The sequence below is a fragment of the Microcebus murinus genome, chromosome 1, assembly GCF_040939455.1.
Source record: "Microcebus murinus isolate Inina chromosome 1, M.murinus_Inina_mat1.0, whole genome shotgun sequence".
Lineage (NCBI taxonomy): Eukaryota > Metazoa > Chordata > Mammalia > Primates > Cheirogaleidae > Microcebus > Microcebus murinus.
In genome coordinates this window covers 43516471-43533751 of record NC_134104.1, presented here as the reverse complement: position 1 = coordinate 43533751, position 17281 = coordinate 43516471, and positions in this window count along the sequence as shown.

Genomic DNA, 17281 nt, shown 5'->3' with positions numbered 1-17281 from the left:
CCTTATAGACAAATTACGAAGATCTAGTAATAAAAATTATGAAAATCTTTGCATCCTCACCCAGTTCCTAGAAAACATTGGGAAACTGGAAACGTGCTTGTTTTCTGGAAGTAATATGAAAGGTACAGAAATGAAGCAGTATTAATTGTGTATTGCTTCACACTGCTTACACAATTCCTTAGAAACTTCAAACTGCAGGGAGATAGCATTTCTTTCTTCTACTTTCAAATCAATCTTTTAAAAAAATTTAAATCCCCTTAGTGTTTCTAAGGGATTCTCCATGGAATGAAGTCAAAGTTGTTCTATTGGACATTGTAAGCTAATCATCAAACCATCCGTACACAACTAGTCATAACAATTAAAACTACACATTGTGTCCTCAGGGTTCACTGTAGGGGCATATTTATAAAATATCACTGAGTGAAGTTTATAATAAGCTTGTTTTCTTTCCGCTTATTTTTTGTTGGTGCCACAACCAACACACCTAATTAACTTGATTTCCATTTGGAAATCCCCAAGGTACCTTAGAGTTATTATGTCCAAATCTGAAATTAAGACCTCCCCTATTCCACCCTCAAACCTGGCATTCTTCCAGTGTTCCTTGGCTCAGGGAAGAAGGTCACCAACCAAGCATTTATGCAAGCCATAAACCAGGGACACACCTTTTACACTAACCTCACCCTCAACTCCATTGTTTCAACCATTGCCAAAACCTCTAGATTTTATCTGCTAAAAATATCCAACTATTTCTTCCAAATTACATCTTTATCCTCAAAAGCCAAGACAAATTCATTTCTTGCCTGGACGTATTAAATAACCTCCTAACTATATTATCTGCATCTGCTAACACAGTCTTCCAGTGCATTTTCTACACTGGCATCAGACTGCACACTTTTCAACCACCACAGCATAACCACATTCCCTCACTTAAATATTATAATAACTTCTCATTGCACATAGGATGATAGCTAAAGTTTTTTAAATTTTATTTTATTTTACTGACAAATAATTGTACATGTTCATGTGGTACGTAGTGATGTTTCGATACATATAATGTATGGTGATCAGATCAGGGTAATCAAAATAACCACCATCCATATATTTTTCATTTGTTCGTGTTGGGAACATTCAGTATTCTCCTTCAAACTATTTGAAACCATACAATATATTGTTGTTCATTACAGTTGTCCTACAGTGCTGCAGAACACCAGAATTTATTCTTCCTCTCTAGCTACACTTTTTATATCCCAGTCTCTCTCTAGCCCTCCCTTCCTAACCTCTCATATTTTCTGTTCTACTTTTTACTCCCATGAGTTCAACATTTTTTAGCTTCCACATAAGAGTGAAAATATGCAGTTTTAACTTTCTGTTCCTAGCTTATTTCACTTAACATAATTCCCTCCAGTTCAATCCATGTTGTTATGAATGACAAGATTTCATTCTTTGTTATGGCTGAATAGTTTTGTGTGGTATATATGTATCAGATTTTCTTTATTCATTTATCTGTTGTTGGACACCTAGATTGATTCCATATCTTGGCTGCTGTGAATAGTGTTGCAATAAACATGGAGGTGTAGACGTCTCTCCAATATAATGAGTTCCTTTGGACAAATTCCCAGTAGCAGAATTGCTAAACTACATGGTAGTTCTATTTGTAGTCTGTTGAGGTACCTCCATACTGTACTCCATGGTGGCTGTTATAGTTTGCATTCCCACCAACAATGCATAGGAATTCCCTTTTATCCTCATGCTCTCCAGCATTTGTTTTTGTTGTTGTTGTTTGGTCTTTTTGATAATAGCCATCTTAACTGAGGTGAGATGATATCTCATTGTAGATTTATTTGCATTGGTTAGGTTGAGCATTTGCCATATATTTCTTGTCCATTTATATATCTTCTTTTGAGAAATATCTATTCAGATTGGCCCATTTTTAATAGAATTATTTGGTTTTTCACTGTTGAAATTTTTGAGTTCTTTGTGTATTTTGTACATTGATACCCTATCAGATGAGAAGTTTGCAAATATTTTCTCCGATTCTGTAGGTTATGTTTTCACTCTGTTGATAGTTTCCTTTGCTATGTAGCTTTGTACACTGATATAGTCTAATTTGTTTATTTTTTTAGATGCCTGTGCTTTTGCGGTCTTATTCATAAAATTGTTTCCCAAACCAATGTCCTGAAGCATTTTCCCTATGCTTTCCTCTAGTAGTTTTATGTTTCAGGTCTTACATTTAGGCCTTTGATCCATTTCAAGTTGATTTCTGTATAGGGTGAGAGGTGGGGGTCTAGTTTCATTCTTCTGCATATGGATATGTAGTTACCTCAGAACCATTTATTAAAGAGACTGCCCTTTCCCCAATGAATGTTCTTTTCACTTTGTCAAAATTCAATTGGTTATAAATATGTGGATTAATTTCTGGTTCATTATTCATTGGTCTATATGTTTGTTTTTATGCTATTACAATGCTGTTGTAGTTACTACAGCTTTATAATATATTTTGAGGTCTGGTAGAGTGATGTTTCCAGCTTTATTCTTTTTGTTCAGACTGCTTTGGTTATTCAGAGTCTTTTGTGTTCCATACAAATTTTAGGATTTTTTCTTCCTGTGAAGAGTATCACTGGTATTTTGATAGGGATTACATTGGATCTATAGATTGCTTTAGATAGCATTTTCATTTTAATGATATTAATTCTTCCCATCCATGAACATTCGGTGTCTTTCCATTGTTTTGTGTCCTCATAAATTCCTTGAAGTTGTTCACCTCCTTAGTTAAATTTATTCCCAGGTTTGTTTTCATTTTTTATGCATTTTTTTATAGTCATTGTAAATGAGATTGTCTTCTAGATTTCTTTTTCAGCTAGTTCCTTGATCATGCATACAAATGCTACTGATTTTTGTATGTTAATTTTGTATCATGAATCTTTACTGTATTTGTTTATCTAGTTCTAAGGATTTTTTGGTAAAGTCTTTAGGTTTTTCTATATGTAAGATCATGTCATCTGCAAACACAGGCAATTTAATTTCTTCCTTTACAATGTGGATGCCTAATTGCTCTGGCTATTAGGCCTTCCAGTACTGTGTTGAATAAGGGTGAAAGTGAGAATCCTTGACTTGTTCCAATTCTTAGAGCAAGCATTGAGCTTTTCCCCATTTAGTAAGCATTAACTGTGAGCTTGTCCTATAAGGCCTTTATTATATTGAGATACTTTCCTTCTATACCTAATTTATTTAGAATTTTTTGCATTAAGGGATGCAGAATTTTATTAAAAGCTTCTTCTGCGTCTCTTGAGATATCAAATGATATTTCTATTTTTATTCTATTGATGTCATATATGATGTTTATTGATTTCTGTGTGTTGAGCCATCCTTGCATTTCTGGAATAAATCCCATTTTATCATGATGTGTTGTCTTTTTGATGTGTTATTGGATTTGGTTTGCTACTATTTTTTTTTTTGAGGAGTTTTATGTCTATGTTCATCAGAAGAATTAGCCTGTACTTTTCTTTTTCTGTTGTTGTGTCCTTGTCTGAATTTGGTATTAGGGTTATGCTAGCCTCATAGAATGAGTTAGGAAGAATTTCATCTACTTAAATTTTTTGAAATAGTTTGAGAAGTATTGGTATTAATTTTTCTTTAAAAGTTCAATAGAATTTGGCTGTGAAAACATTTGGTACTGAACCTTTATTTGTTGGAAGATTTTTTATTACCAGTTTAATTTTGTTACTTGTATTGGTCTATTCAGATTTTTACTTCTTCTTGGTTCAATCTTTCTTGTTTGTATACATCCAGGAATTTATTTATTTCCTCTATGTTTTTTAAATTATTGGCATATAGTTGTTCATATTAGTCTCTAATGAACCTTTGTATTTCTGTGGTGTCCACTGTGACATCTCATTTCCTTTGCTGACTTTATTTATTTGGGCTTAGCCTAGCTAATGATTTGTCAATTTTGATTATATTTTCAAGAAACCAACTTTTTGTTTCATTGATATTATGTATTTTTTATTCTCAATTTTGATTATTTCTGATCTGAATTTTATTATTTATTTTCTATTAGTTTGGATTGTTTTTGCTTTTCTAGTTCTTTGAGGTACATTGTTAGCTTGTTCATTTGACATTTTTCTAGTTTTTCAATGTAGGCATTTATTGCTATAAATGTGCCTCTTAATATACTTTTACTGTGCCCCATAGGTTTGATATGCTGTGTTTCTATTTTAATCTATTTTTAAGTTTCAAGGAATTTTTTAATTTAATTCTTAATTTATTTCTTTATCCATTAGTCATTCAGGAGCATGTTATTTAATTTATATGTATTTGTATAGTTTCTAATGTTTTACTTGTTATCAATGTCTAGTTTTATTCCATAATGTCACATAAAATACTTGGTTTTAATTTTTAAAAATTTTCTGAGACTTGTTTTATGTTCTAACATATAGTCAATTCTGGAGAATGTTCCATGTGATGATGAAAAGAATATGTATTCTGAAGCTATTCAGCTATTTACATTCTGTAAATGTCTGTTAGTCCATTTGGACTATGGTGCAGTTTAGATCTAATGTTTCCTTGTTGATGTTTTGTGTAAATGATCTGTCCAGTGCTGAGAGTGGGGTATTTGAATCCCCAACTATTACTGTATTGAGATCTATCTCTCCCTTTAAACCTAATAATATTTTCTTTTATATTTCAAAGCTCCAGTGCTAGGAATATATATATATATATATATTCTTTTGCTGAATTGATCTCTTTATTATTATTTAATGTCCTTCATCTCTTTTTACAGCTTTTAATCTGAAGTTTATTTTTTCTGATATAAGTATAACTATTCCTGCTCACTTTCTGTTTACATTTGCATAGAATAATTTTTCTATCCCATCAATTTCAGGCTATGTGTGTATTTGCAAGTGAGATGGGTTTCTTGGAGGCAGCATATATAGTTAGTTGGGTCTTGTTTTTTATCCATTTATCCAGGCTATATCTTTTAAATAGAGAATTTAATCCATTTATATTAAGGGTTATTATTCATAGGTAGGACTTACTAATGTCATTTTATTATTTTCTGGTTGTTTTATATATCCTTTGTTTCCTTCTTTCTTATTGTTTATTTTTGTGGTAAGGTGGTTTTCTGTAGTGATAAGACTTTCTTTCTTTCTTTTTCTCCTTTGTGTATCAGCTCGACCAGTGAGTTTTATAGTTTTTCTTGTTTTCATGATGATGGTTGTCATCTTTTCACTTCCTGATACAAGATTCCCCTAGGTATTTCTTGTAAGGTTGGTCTAGTGGGGATGAATACCCTCAGATTTTGCTTGTCTGTGAAGATTTTATTTTTTCTTAATTTCTTGCGGATAGCTCTAATGGATATAATATTCTTGATTGGCAAGGTGGTTTTTTTCAGTACTCTGAATATATCATCCTATTCTCTGCTGGCTTATAAGGTTTTTGCTGAGAAATCTGCTGTGAGTAGAAAGGAAATTCTCTTATATGTGATTTGATGCTTTTCTCTTGCTACTTTTAAAATTCTTTCTTTGTCTTTGACTTTTGCTAATTTGACCAAATGGTTTCCTGGACCTGGATATCCATCTCTCCCCCAAAACTTGAGACATTTTCTGCTATCATTTTATTAAATATGTTTACCTCACTTTTCCCCTTCTCTTTTCTTTCTGGAACACCCATAATACAAATTTTTATTTGCTTAATGGTGGCCCAGAAATACTTTCAGCTTTCTTCATTCTTTTTTATTTATTTTTCTTTTGTCTGCTTGAGTTATTTCAAAAGAACTGTCTTCAAGTTCCAAATTTCTTTCTTCTGCTTGGTCCAGTCTGTTGTTGAAGCTCTTGATTATATTTTTTATTTATTCATTGACTTCCTCATCTGCAGGATTAATGTTTGGTTCTTTTTCATTATATCTATCTCTTTGGTAATTTTTTTCTTCAAATCATGAATTGTTTTCTCCTGGTTTTTGTTGAATTTGCCTATCTGTATTCTCGTGTATCTCACTGAGTTTCCTTAAGATTGTTATTTTGAATTCTTTTTCTAGCATTTCACATATTTCCTTATAATTGGGATTATGATTGGAGAATTATTGTTTTCCTTTGGAGGTGACATGTTTTGTTGCTTTTTCATTGTTGATGTGTCCTTACATTGATTTTGACATATCTGGTGGAAAAGTTGCTTCTTCTAATTTTATAAAGTATATTTCATTTAAAAAATTATTCATATAAATGAGCCTTAGGGTGTGTTGGTTCAGTGGGGTGCATTGGTCTTGGTTCTAGGTTCAATGGTGTAGTCTCCATGTTGTTTTCCAGCTATATTTCACACTGGTGGTGTTTGCAAGTTTCTCAGTAGCCTAGGCTGAGAGAGTTTGTGGCAACAGTGAAGCAACTTTGCCAGGAGTGGCTCACTAAACTGTTTCTTCGGTCAGGGATGCATGTATACACATGGTGTGTTGGATGCTTTGGGGTCTGGCTCAGTGGAGTTGGGACCACATGTGTGTTTGGCCTGCCTGGGGCAAGCACACCAGGAATGGTCCATGGGACTGTTTCTCAAGCCTGGTATATAGGTATACAGCTGCTTGGCTGGACTGTGGATATGTCTGCTGGGGACAGCCCACAGGGCCTCTTTCTCAGGCCTGGGACATGGTGATGTGGCTTCTCAACTGGCTTGGGTATGAATCTGCTGTGGGTGTTCTATGAGGCTATTTCTCCAGCTTGGGACATGGGCATACAGCTGCTCAGTTGTCTGGGGGTATGTCTGCTGGGAATGGCCCATGGGACTATTTTTCAGGTCCAGGATGTGGGTGTGGGGCTACTCAGGGGGTCTGGGAGTGTATCTGTATGGGGTTGGTCCACTGGGCTGTTTCTCAGGCCTGGAATGCAGGTGCACAGCTGCGCAGTGGATCTGAGGGTATTTCTGCCAGGGGTAGGCCACAGAGCCATTTCTCAGTCTTTGGTTGTAGGCACATGGCCTTGGGCAGGTCAGGGGCTTATCTGACAGGGGTGGGGCACCACAGGGCTGTTGCTTAGGCCCTGAGTACAGGCACATAGCCATTCCATCAGACTGGCAGCATGTCAGTTGTTCAGAGGCTTCAGGGCCTTTCCCACTTGTGGGAGGACATGCAGCAGTTTGGCCAGCTCAAGGGTGGGTTCACCCTGGGCAGGACTACCAGACTGTTTCTCTGCCTGGAAGTGAGAATAGCAAGAGTATGTTTGCCTCCTGTGCAGGATCAGCATCACAGCAGGTCCTGGGCCCAGGATCCACAGAGCTGGGGTTGTGGTGTTCAGCCACCAGTATAGGTCGGCAGAATGAGGATGGAGCCCCAGTGCTAGAGAGGTACAATGTCTACTGACCACTCAGAGGAGGACACACTTCAAAGGTGGCTCTGGTCTCAAGACAATGCTATGCTGCAGTACATTGGCTCACAGAGGTGGATAGAGGTTGGAGAGTGTATACCTTGTGTTTCTAATCCTGGGCAATGCAGCTACGTGAATTCCCAGCAGTTCTCCAAACTGGGAGACTGTGGGATTCTTCTGTTGTAAGGACTATAAGTGTTTGCCATGGCAATGAAGGCTGGAGGGGGAGACTTTCTGTTTACCTTTTCTTCTCAACAGGAATTCCCTACTGACTCCAGGCAAATCTAATTTGGGTGGGGGAGATAGGGCTACAGAGGCCAGGTGCCTTCACACTGCCCTCCTGGACTTCTAATCATCAAAGTGCGTCTCTATTCCCCCACTGTACTCCAGCAATCTTTCTTCAACACCCCAGTAAAATAGCTGTTTATCTGTTGCCTTGGTCCTTTCTTGTTGGGGAAATGAATGCCAGGCATCTATAGTCAGCCATCTTGCTCCCAAAGTGTGAGGTGCTTATGAGCCAGAAATGTAAGTGCTGTATATCACTCTCAATCCTAAATTCAATCATATGACCACAGTTAGCTAAAAAGGGAAGCTCTGTGTGTAAAAAGAAAGAAAACGGATTTGAGGATTAGCTAACAGTTTTGTACTCTACTTCCTTTTATTGTCATTTACCTGTTTCACCCTCTTTTCCACACATAAGACACTCTCATCCTTTCCGCAATGGAGTCAAGCACAGTTCTCATCTAGTCCCTGTCTTTCTTAGTCTATTTGCATTGCCATAATTAAAACACCTGAGGCTGGGTAATTTATAATGAAAGGAGGTTTATTTGGCTTGCATTTCTGCAGGCTGTACAAGAAGTGTGGATCCAGCATCTGCTTCTGGTGAGGACTTCAGGGATTCTTTTAATCGGCAGAAGGTGAAGGGGGAGCAGGTGTGCCACATGGCAAGAGAGGAAACAGGAGAGAGAGAAAGAGGTGCTAGGCTTTTTTCAACAGAATGGCACCACACCATTCAAGAGGGATCTGCCCTCATCACCAAAACACCTCTCACTAGGCCTCACCTCCAACACTGGGGATCAAATTTCCACATGAGGTTTGGAGAGGACAAATATCCAAACTATATCACTGTCTTAAAAACAGTTAGGATCTTTAGGTGACATTCTGTTCTCTTCATCAAATCAAGTTTTGACTGTGCTTTGTCTAAGTACTGAAAATTTCTTTAAAATATATTATTTTTGCCACATGTAATAATTATATTTTCTCAATGTAAAATTTTCTAGGATTTATCTTTCATTTCCTGGAGTACATGAACTTTATAAGGATAATTATCCAGAGTACTTATCAGATCCGATTCACATGATATCAGCAACATAACGGAGTGGACTGCTATTCTGCAAAATGTCCAGTAAATAAAGCTTCCTTCAGATACAGAGCAGAAGAGTTAGCATAGCCCTGGGGCAAGATCATCAATGTATACTGTTGCCCGTCCTAGGTGAATATAAAATACTTCCGATCCTCTTTCATTATCGTATTGAAAATAATACATTTTCTACATGAATAACCACATATCTCACATAAGATACTGTATCGACAAATTCTAGACATATTCTACATATTGACATATTCTAGTCAATGTTGTATTGACATATTCTAGTAAAGGTAACACATCTGGAAGAACAATGGCAATAAGCACTACAATGTGGCTAAGTGTGTGGCTGTCTACCATTATCAGCCATGACCTCTATGGATTTTGTAGAGATCAGGATGAAAGAATAAAAAGCAACATTGTGGGAATCGCCACCATCGCAGGCTTTGAATCCCTGAGAGTAGCACTAATCTCTGACCTTTCAAATGACTGAAGCTGACAGACCTCACCATTCTCCTGGGGCAGCCTCCAAAGGACTATTTGGACAGTGCTGCCTGTTCTAAAGAAAGCTATTCTAAAGAAGACCTCGGGAAGTTGCAAGTCCTTTAAACACCAGGGGAATCCACGACCTAGTGCTGCCTTTATCCAAGGTGCTTTGACTGTCTGCAAGAACTGGACTACTCAAAAAAATGTTGAATCACAGAATCTAAAAGGGAAAAAAGTGTATTTACATGACAGCTTTCTTGAGTTGCAATGGTTGCTTCTGACAAGCATTTAGCATATGGAAATCATCCATGAATTTCCCACAGCAAAGAGGTAAATTTCATTCTCTGTGGATTTTTATGGTTTGTTTATACTTTCCAAGTCAAAGGTTTCCTGCTTATGGCATTCTAGTAACTTGAAAATCATCTCCAAAGATATTTCTCCAGGGTATGGAGGAAATGTTATATGGTGCTAAATTTTGTTTTTCTGAAAGTGAAAACACAAAACTAGGATTTTTCCATTAAAAAAAATCAGTTTAAGAGCAGTGAGTTGTTGCATGAGAAATAAAAAACTAAGTTAAATGAGAGCTACACAAGAGCAAATTAAGTTACCTGAAAATTCAAGGGACTCAGTAAATCACCCAAGTAGACAATGACACACAACCTGAGTCCTCCCCTCAGTAATACTGCAGGGACTCCTGGTCCCATCGCAATACCTGGGAACTGTGATGGGCAAATTTCAAGCCTCCCTCTGTCTAATCTTGTTGCAAACCATGCCCCAGATTTGTACAGGAAAGACCAAGAGGTGATGCCATTCCACAGTCTAAAGCAAGACTCTGGGCAGAAGACTCCTCCCTCAGGCTCCATTGAAACTATCTACAAATCTCTTCAATTCCAGATTAGGGCCTGGCAAAACAAAATTGGGACACAATCGTCTGATGCTTCCATTCCCTATCTATCTCCTGATTTTTCTTCCCTCACCGCTCAGTGAGAAAACACAGGCTTACTTTTTACTTCTCTGACTTTATGTCCTTCTTGTACCATAGAGAAGCCAGCCTCAGCCTAGCAGGCATAGCTATGTTTACAGTATGGAACTCTGACCTAAGTCTTCTGGCTCACTTCTTTAAAGTGCTAGGTAAAAGAATTTTTATGAATATTTTTTCAAGACAAATTCCTGTTTTTGATGTCAGGAGGTGAATTCCTTCTTTCTTTTGTATTGCTTCTATAACCATTCAAAACATACTCCCAGACAGATAGAAACCTTATGTCAATTACAAGCCAACTCTATACTCAGAGAGGTGACTAAAGAAAGAAAATTAAAACTTTCCATCTTTTTTGCTCAATTACTTTCTCTCCTTAGTAAACAAGTCCATTCAAAAGATTCTTACTCTTTTTTGGGGGTGGAGGGGAAATCTACCTTCTTCCAAAAAGATCTCTGAGTTGAATTTTCTGTCATTCAGATTGTCAAAATTTGACTAAGTAAAACTGGATATTGGATGAAAGTCTTTCTTAATCTCAGGAAGCTGCCTCCACCCATAATACAGCCCATCCCTGTCCCAAGGATTCCGGCTACCAGGTCAGCAGGTCAACCTCCTTTGAGGAGGTATAAATATAGGATAGGCCTTAACTGGAGGTGGAGCAGTTATCTTTTTTTTTTTTTATTTCGGCATATTATGGGGGTACAGATTTTAAGGTTTCAATAAATGCCCATTTCCCCCCTCCCCCCAAAAGTCTGAGTCTCCATCATGACCATCCCCCAGATGGTGCACATCTCACTCATTATGTATGTATATACCCGCCCCCCTCCCCCCTCCCACCTGCCCAATACCCTATTACTGTAGTACCTATGTGTCCACTTAGGTGCTGCTCAGTTAATACCAATTTGCTGGTGAGTATATGTGGTGCTTGTTTTTCCATTCTTGGGATACTTCACTTAGTAGTATAGGTTCTAGCTCTAACCAGGAAAATATAAGATGTGCTATATCACCATTGTTTCTTAGAGCTGAATAGTACTCCATGGTATACATATACCACATTTTATTAATCCATTCTTGGATTGATGGGCACTTGGGCTGTTTCCACAGCCTTGCAATTATGAATTGTGCTGCTATAAACATTCGAGTGCAGGTGTCTTTTTTGTAGAGTGTCACTGGATCATTTGGGTAGATGCCCAGCAATGGGATTGCTGGATCAAATTGTAGATTCACTTGTATCGCTTTAAGGTATCTCCATATTGCTTTCCACAGAGGTTGAACTAGTTTGCAGTCTGACCAGCAGTGTAGGAGTGTTCCTACTCTCTGTATCCACACCAACATTTATTGTTTTGGGATATTTTGATAAAGGCCATTCTTACTGGAGATAAGTGATATCTCATTGCGATTTTGATTTGAATTTCCCTGATGATTAGAGATGTTGAGTATTTTTTCATATTTGTTAGCCATTATTCTGTCTTCTTTTGGAAAGTTTCTGTTCATGTCCTTTGCCCACTTTTTGATAGGGTTGTCTGACTTTTTCTTGCTGATTTTCATGAGTTCTAAGTAGATCCTAGTTATCAGCTCCTTATCAGTTGTGTAGGATGCGAAAATTTTCTCCCATTCTGTAGGTTGTCTGTTTGCTCTCATGAGTGTTTCTTTGGCTGTGCAGAAGCTTTATTTTACATAAGCCAAGAATATGGTGATGAAAATGTGGCTCTCTGCAGATGTGGTAAACTCTTCTTTTCTGCATATTTCCAAGAAGTACTCTCTAAAACAAGATCCAGATTGAGAAGAAAGATACAGATTCCCCACAAGAACCACATATCTCTATGATCCTTTTTACACTGCATATTTTGAAACAACCTCTTCCCCAAACTATATACAAGCAAAAAAATATAAAAATACTTGTGTTTGTTTGCATATGTGTATATGTGTATGTGTATAGAGAAATTGATACATACATACATAGATATAGATATAGACATAGGTATATAGAAATCTATGTATCTATCTCTATATACACACATTTACATATGTATCTCTATATATGATTCAACTTGGCAAGAAATATAACTGACATACATTTTTGACAAAAATATAAAAGTTTACTAAGAAGTATAAAAAGTGGTATAATGTATGAAAATCCATAATTTTGCCTAAATAGAAAGGCTCAATTAAAACTATTAATTTTCATAAATTAAAATATGAATGTGATGATATTTCAAACAAAATCATAGGGAAGAAATTTGACTAGAAAATTCTATGTTGCCTGTGCTTTTGGGGTCATATCCAAAAATCTTTGCCAGGACCAATGTCAAAAAGCTTTTTCCCTTTGCTTTCATCTAACAGTTTTATGGTTTCAGGTCTTATGTTTAAGTGTTTCATCCATTTTGAGTTGATTTTTGTTTATGGAGTGAGATAAGGTCCAATTTTATGCTTCTGTATATGGATACCCCGTTTTCCCAGCACTGTTTATTGGAGAGACTATCCTTTCCCTATTGTGTATTCATGGCACCCTTGTGGAAGATCAGTTGGCTATACATGTGTAAAATTATTTCTGAGCTCTCTATTCTGTTCTGTTGATCTATATATCTATTTTTATGCCATACTGTCTTGTGTACTATAGCTTTGCAGTATATTTTGAAATCAGGAAATGTGATGCCCCCAGTTCTATTATTCTTGCTCAAGATCGCTATAGCTGTTTGGGGTATTTTGTACATCTGTATGAATTTTAGAATTGTTCTTTTTTCTATTTCTGTAAAGAATGCCATTGGGATTTTGATGGGGAGTGTATTGAATCTGTACAATCCTTTGGGAAATATGGACATTTAGCAATATTAATTCTTCTAATTCAAAGTCACAGAATATCTTTCCATTTATCTGTGTCTTTCTTAATTTCCTTCATCAATGTCTTATATATTTAATGTATAAATCCTTCACATCATTGGTTAAGTATATTCCTAAGTATTTTATACTTTTTGTTGCTATTATGAATGAGATACTTTTATTAATTTTTTTCAGATAGTTCATTGTATGTTGATTTTGTATCCTGCTACTTTACCAAATTTATTTCTTAGTTCTAATAGGTTTTTTTATTGACACTTTAGGTTTTTCTATATATGTGATCATATAATCTGCAAATAGAGATAATTTTATTTCTTCCTTTCCTATTTGGATACCTTTTAATTCTTTGCCATGTGTAATAGCTTTGAATAGGACTTCTAGGACTATGTTGAATAAAAGTGGTAAGAGTTAGTGTCTTTGCCTTATATCAGATATTAGAAAAAAACTTTTCATTTTTCCCCACTGCTTGTTATGCTAGCTATGGGCTTTTCATATGTGTATTTTATTGGGTTGAGGTCATTTCCTTCTATGCCTATTTTGTTAAGAATTTTATCATGAATGGATACTGAACTTTGCCAAATGCTTTTTCTGCATCTATTGAGATTATCATTTGGTTATTATCTTTAATTTTTGTCACTGTGGTATACCACATTGATTGATTTGCATATGTTCAAGTATTCTTGAATTTCAGAGATAAATTCCACTTATTCAAGGTGACTTATCCTTTGAATGTGCTGTTGAATTCAGTTTGCTAGTATTTTGTTAAGGATTTTTACAACTATATTCTCCAGGGATATTGGCTTATAGTTTTCTTTTCTTGTGGTATATTTGTTTGGTTTTGATATAAGGATGATGCTGGCCTCATAAAATGAGTTTGGAAGTGTTCTTTCATCTTCTGTTTTTGAAAGAATACAAAAAGAATTGGTATTATTTTTTTAAAAAATGTTTGGTAGAATTCACCTATAAAGCAAGCTAGTCCTGGGCTTTTTTTGTTGTTATTGTTGGGAGGTTTTTGATTACTGATTCAATCTCCTTATTTGTATATTCAGAATTTCCATGTCTTCTTGATTCATTCTTGGTAAGTTGTATGTATGTGTTTTTATTTCAATTTGAAGAACTTTATCTAGCGTTTTTTGCATGGCAAGTCTAATGGTGATCAATTCCCTCAGTTTTTGTCTCGGAAAGACTATCTCTCCTTCATTTTAAAGAATAATGTTGCAGGGTATAGTATTTTTGCTTGGCAGGTTTTTTTCTTTTAGTACTCTGAATATATTTTCTCACTGTCTCTAGGCCTGCAAGATTTCTGCTGATAAATCTACTAGTAGTCTTATGGGGTTTTCTTTATATGGAATGAGTTGTTTTCCTTTTGCTTCTTTTGTAAGTCTTTTTGTCCTTGACTTTTGATAATTTTAGTATAATGTGTCTTAGTATAGTCTCGTTTGAATTAATCCTATTTGGGAACTTTGGGGCTTAATGAATATGAATTCATAATTTCTAATCTTCTAAGATTTAGGAAATTTTTAGCTATTATTTCTTTAAATAAGTTTTTGTGCCCTTTCTCTCTCTGTTCTCCTTATAATCCATAATTGGTTCACTTGATGATGTCGCATAAATATCAAAGATTGTTTTTCATTTTTTTCTTATCTGATGGGATAATTTTAAATGGGCTGTATTTGATTTTGCAGATTCTTTCTTTCTTTCTTTTGCTTAATTGAGTTTGCTATTGAATATCTCCATTGTGCTTTTCATTCCATTAATTGTATTCTTCAGCCCTAAAATTGCTGTTTTGTTCTTTTTAATGATTTTTATTTCTTTGTTGAACTTCTCTTGTTTTTTATGGATTATTTTCCTGCTTTCACTAAATTGTCAATCTGTATTTTCTTGTATCTTGCTGAGCTTATTTAAAACAATTATAATTCTTTGTCAGACCATTTGTAGTGCTGCATTTCTTTGCAGTTGGTTAGTGGATATTTGTGTTTCTTTGGCGGTGTCATGTTTCCTTGATTTTTCATGTTTCTTGTACCCTTGCATTGATATTTGCATATTTAAAGGAGGAGTTACCTCTTCCAGACATTAAGACTGGCTTCAATGGGGTAAGACTTTCACTCATAGAATGTGTGAGGGTGGCCAGATGGGGGGTAGCAGCTCCTAATTTGAGGGGTTACGTTGACACGTATTCCTGACAGCTGCATCAGCTGAAATCAGTGTCAAAAAAGACCACGGGTGTCCTTGATGACAAAGACTGTAGGTGTCCATGGCAGCAGCGAGAGCTGCTGAGGTTCTCTGCTCTCCTTTTCCTTCACACGGGGAGTCTTACCTGAGACTAGGGGTCCAACAGCACGTGTCATAGTGGCACCAGGGACCAGGAAGTGGCTGCATGCACGGCAGTAGCAGCACTGGGGCCCAGGGAGATACATTAATATCAGAGACGAAAGGGTCTAGTCACAGTGGAAATACAAAGCTCAGGAAAACTGAAAAAGAAGTTTTGAAGTAAAAACCAAACAAACTAATGTCTTATAAAGGGAGAGATTAAAGGTGACTTAAAATGTCAAGCCTGGACAGCAGAGACAATGGTGGTAATCTTGATCGAAATCATGATCTTGGAAGATCATGCAACATTAAACATTTTTACAGATGAATGAGAATGGTAGCTAACATTAGTTATGTTAATCATTGTATTTTCAATGTACCAGACATTGTGCCAAACACCTAGTTTCATCAATTCTGACTATAATCCTAAGAAATAAGTCCTAATATTATTATCCTTAACTGACATATAAAGCAACTGACTCAGAGAAAGATACCAGGCCATTGACAATGTTCACATAACTAGTAAGTGGAAGAATTAGGATTTGAACTCATGAACACTGATACCAAAGATCACATCCTTAACCACTATGTTTTGTTGCCTCCTCAGGGATCTCAAAACTTATCTATATACACCTGCTTAATGGAAACAGAAGAGGAAATTGAAGTCCAGGAATTCTAAGAAGCTTTCTAAACAACATACAGTAGGTGCCACATACAGTCCAAGAGCTAAGTCTCCTAATTCCTTATCTAGTGCCCTTTCAAAACATGACTCATAACAGGCACTTCATTTTGATAGAAAGCTTATTTTTCTACAATGTTCATATCTATCTCTTGGCATTGCCATAAATAAAGTGCTTTTATTTTATTTTATAAATAAAAATAAAATTCTAGTGAAAAGGTGAAATCTTTAAAATATGCTTTGTATTCAAACAAAAAAACCAATAAACCGCATTAGTCAATCATTCCAGGTAAATAATTGCATTTTTATCAATAACAATGTTTACGTTTTGTTTATTTTGGGGTTTTTTCCTGAATAATTTGGCATCGTATCATCAGTCTTTTCATTTCACTTTGGCTGTGCTGGCAAATACAAATTATTCAGCATTCAGTTTTGGGGTTTTCCTCTTATGAGGAAGACAATGCGTGGTCTGGCTGGGAATGTGTGTCCTATGCTTCCATCTAGTGGTGATGTTGCACTATTGCAGGATGCTGACGACTGCTCTGCGTTAGTGCCGCCCGCTTTCCTCTAAAACAGAGCAAGGTTCTTCAGCTCATATCATAGCTAATTCTGTATCTCAGGAAGGACGTGAGGAGGGAATAAAAGAAAAGTGGTATGAAGGAAAGATGACCTACTGGGGCTCTGATAATTCTGGGAACCAGAGAGGAAACAGGATTTCTCAGTGAGAGCAATGTTTTTTGGAGGGATAGCAAATGCCCCCTACTGGCTGCTCTAGGAATGGCCAGTTATATTTCCAATGTATCAAAGCAAAATATAGTCATGTGTAGCTTAATAACTGGGATAAGTCCTGAAAAATGCTTCATTTGGTGACTTCATCATTGTGAAAACATCATAGAATGCACTTAGAAAAACCTAGATAGTATAGCCTACCATACACCAAGGCTAAGTTGGATAGCTATTGCTCCTAGGCTACAAACCTGTGCAGCATGTTACTGTACTGAATACTGTAGACAATTGTTACACAATGGCAAGTATTTGTGTATGTAGACGTATCTAAACATATAAAAAGTTCAGTTAAAATATAGTATAAAAGACAAAAAAAATGGCATACACGTATGGGCCACTTACCATGAATGGAGCTTATAGCATTGGAAGTTGCTGTGGGTGAATGAAAGTGAGTATGACATGACTGTACACTACTGTTGACTTCATAAACACTGTACACATAGATTACACTAAATTTATTTTTAAAATATTTCTTTTTCTTCGATAATAAATTA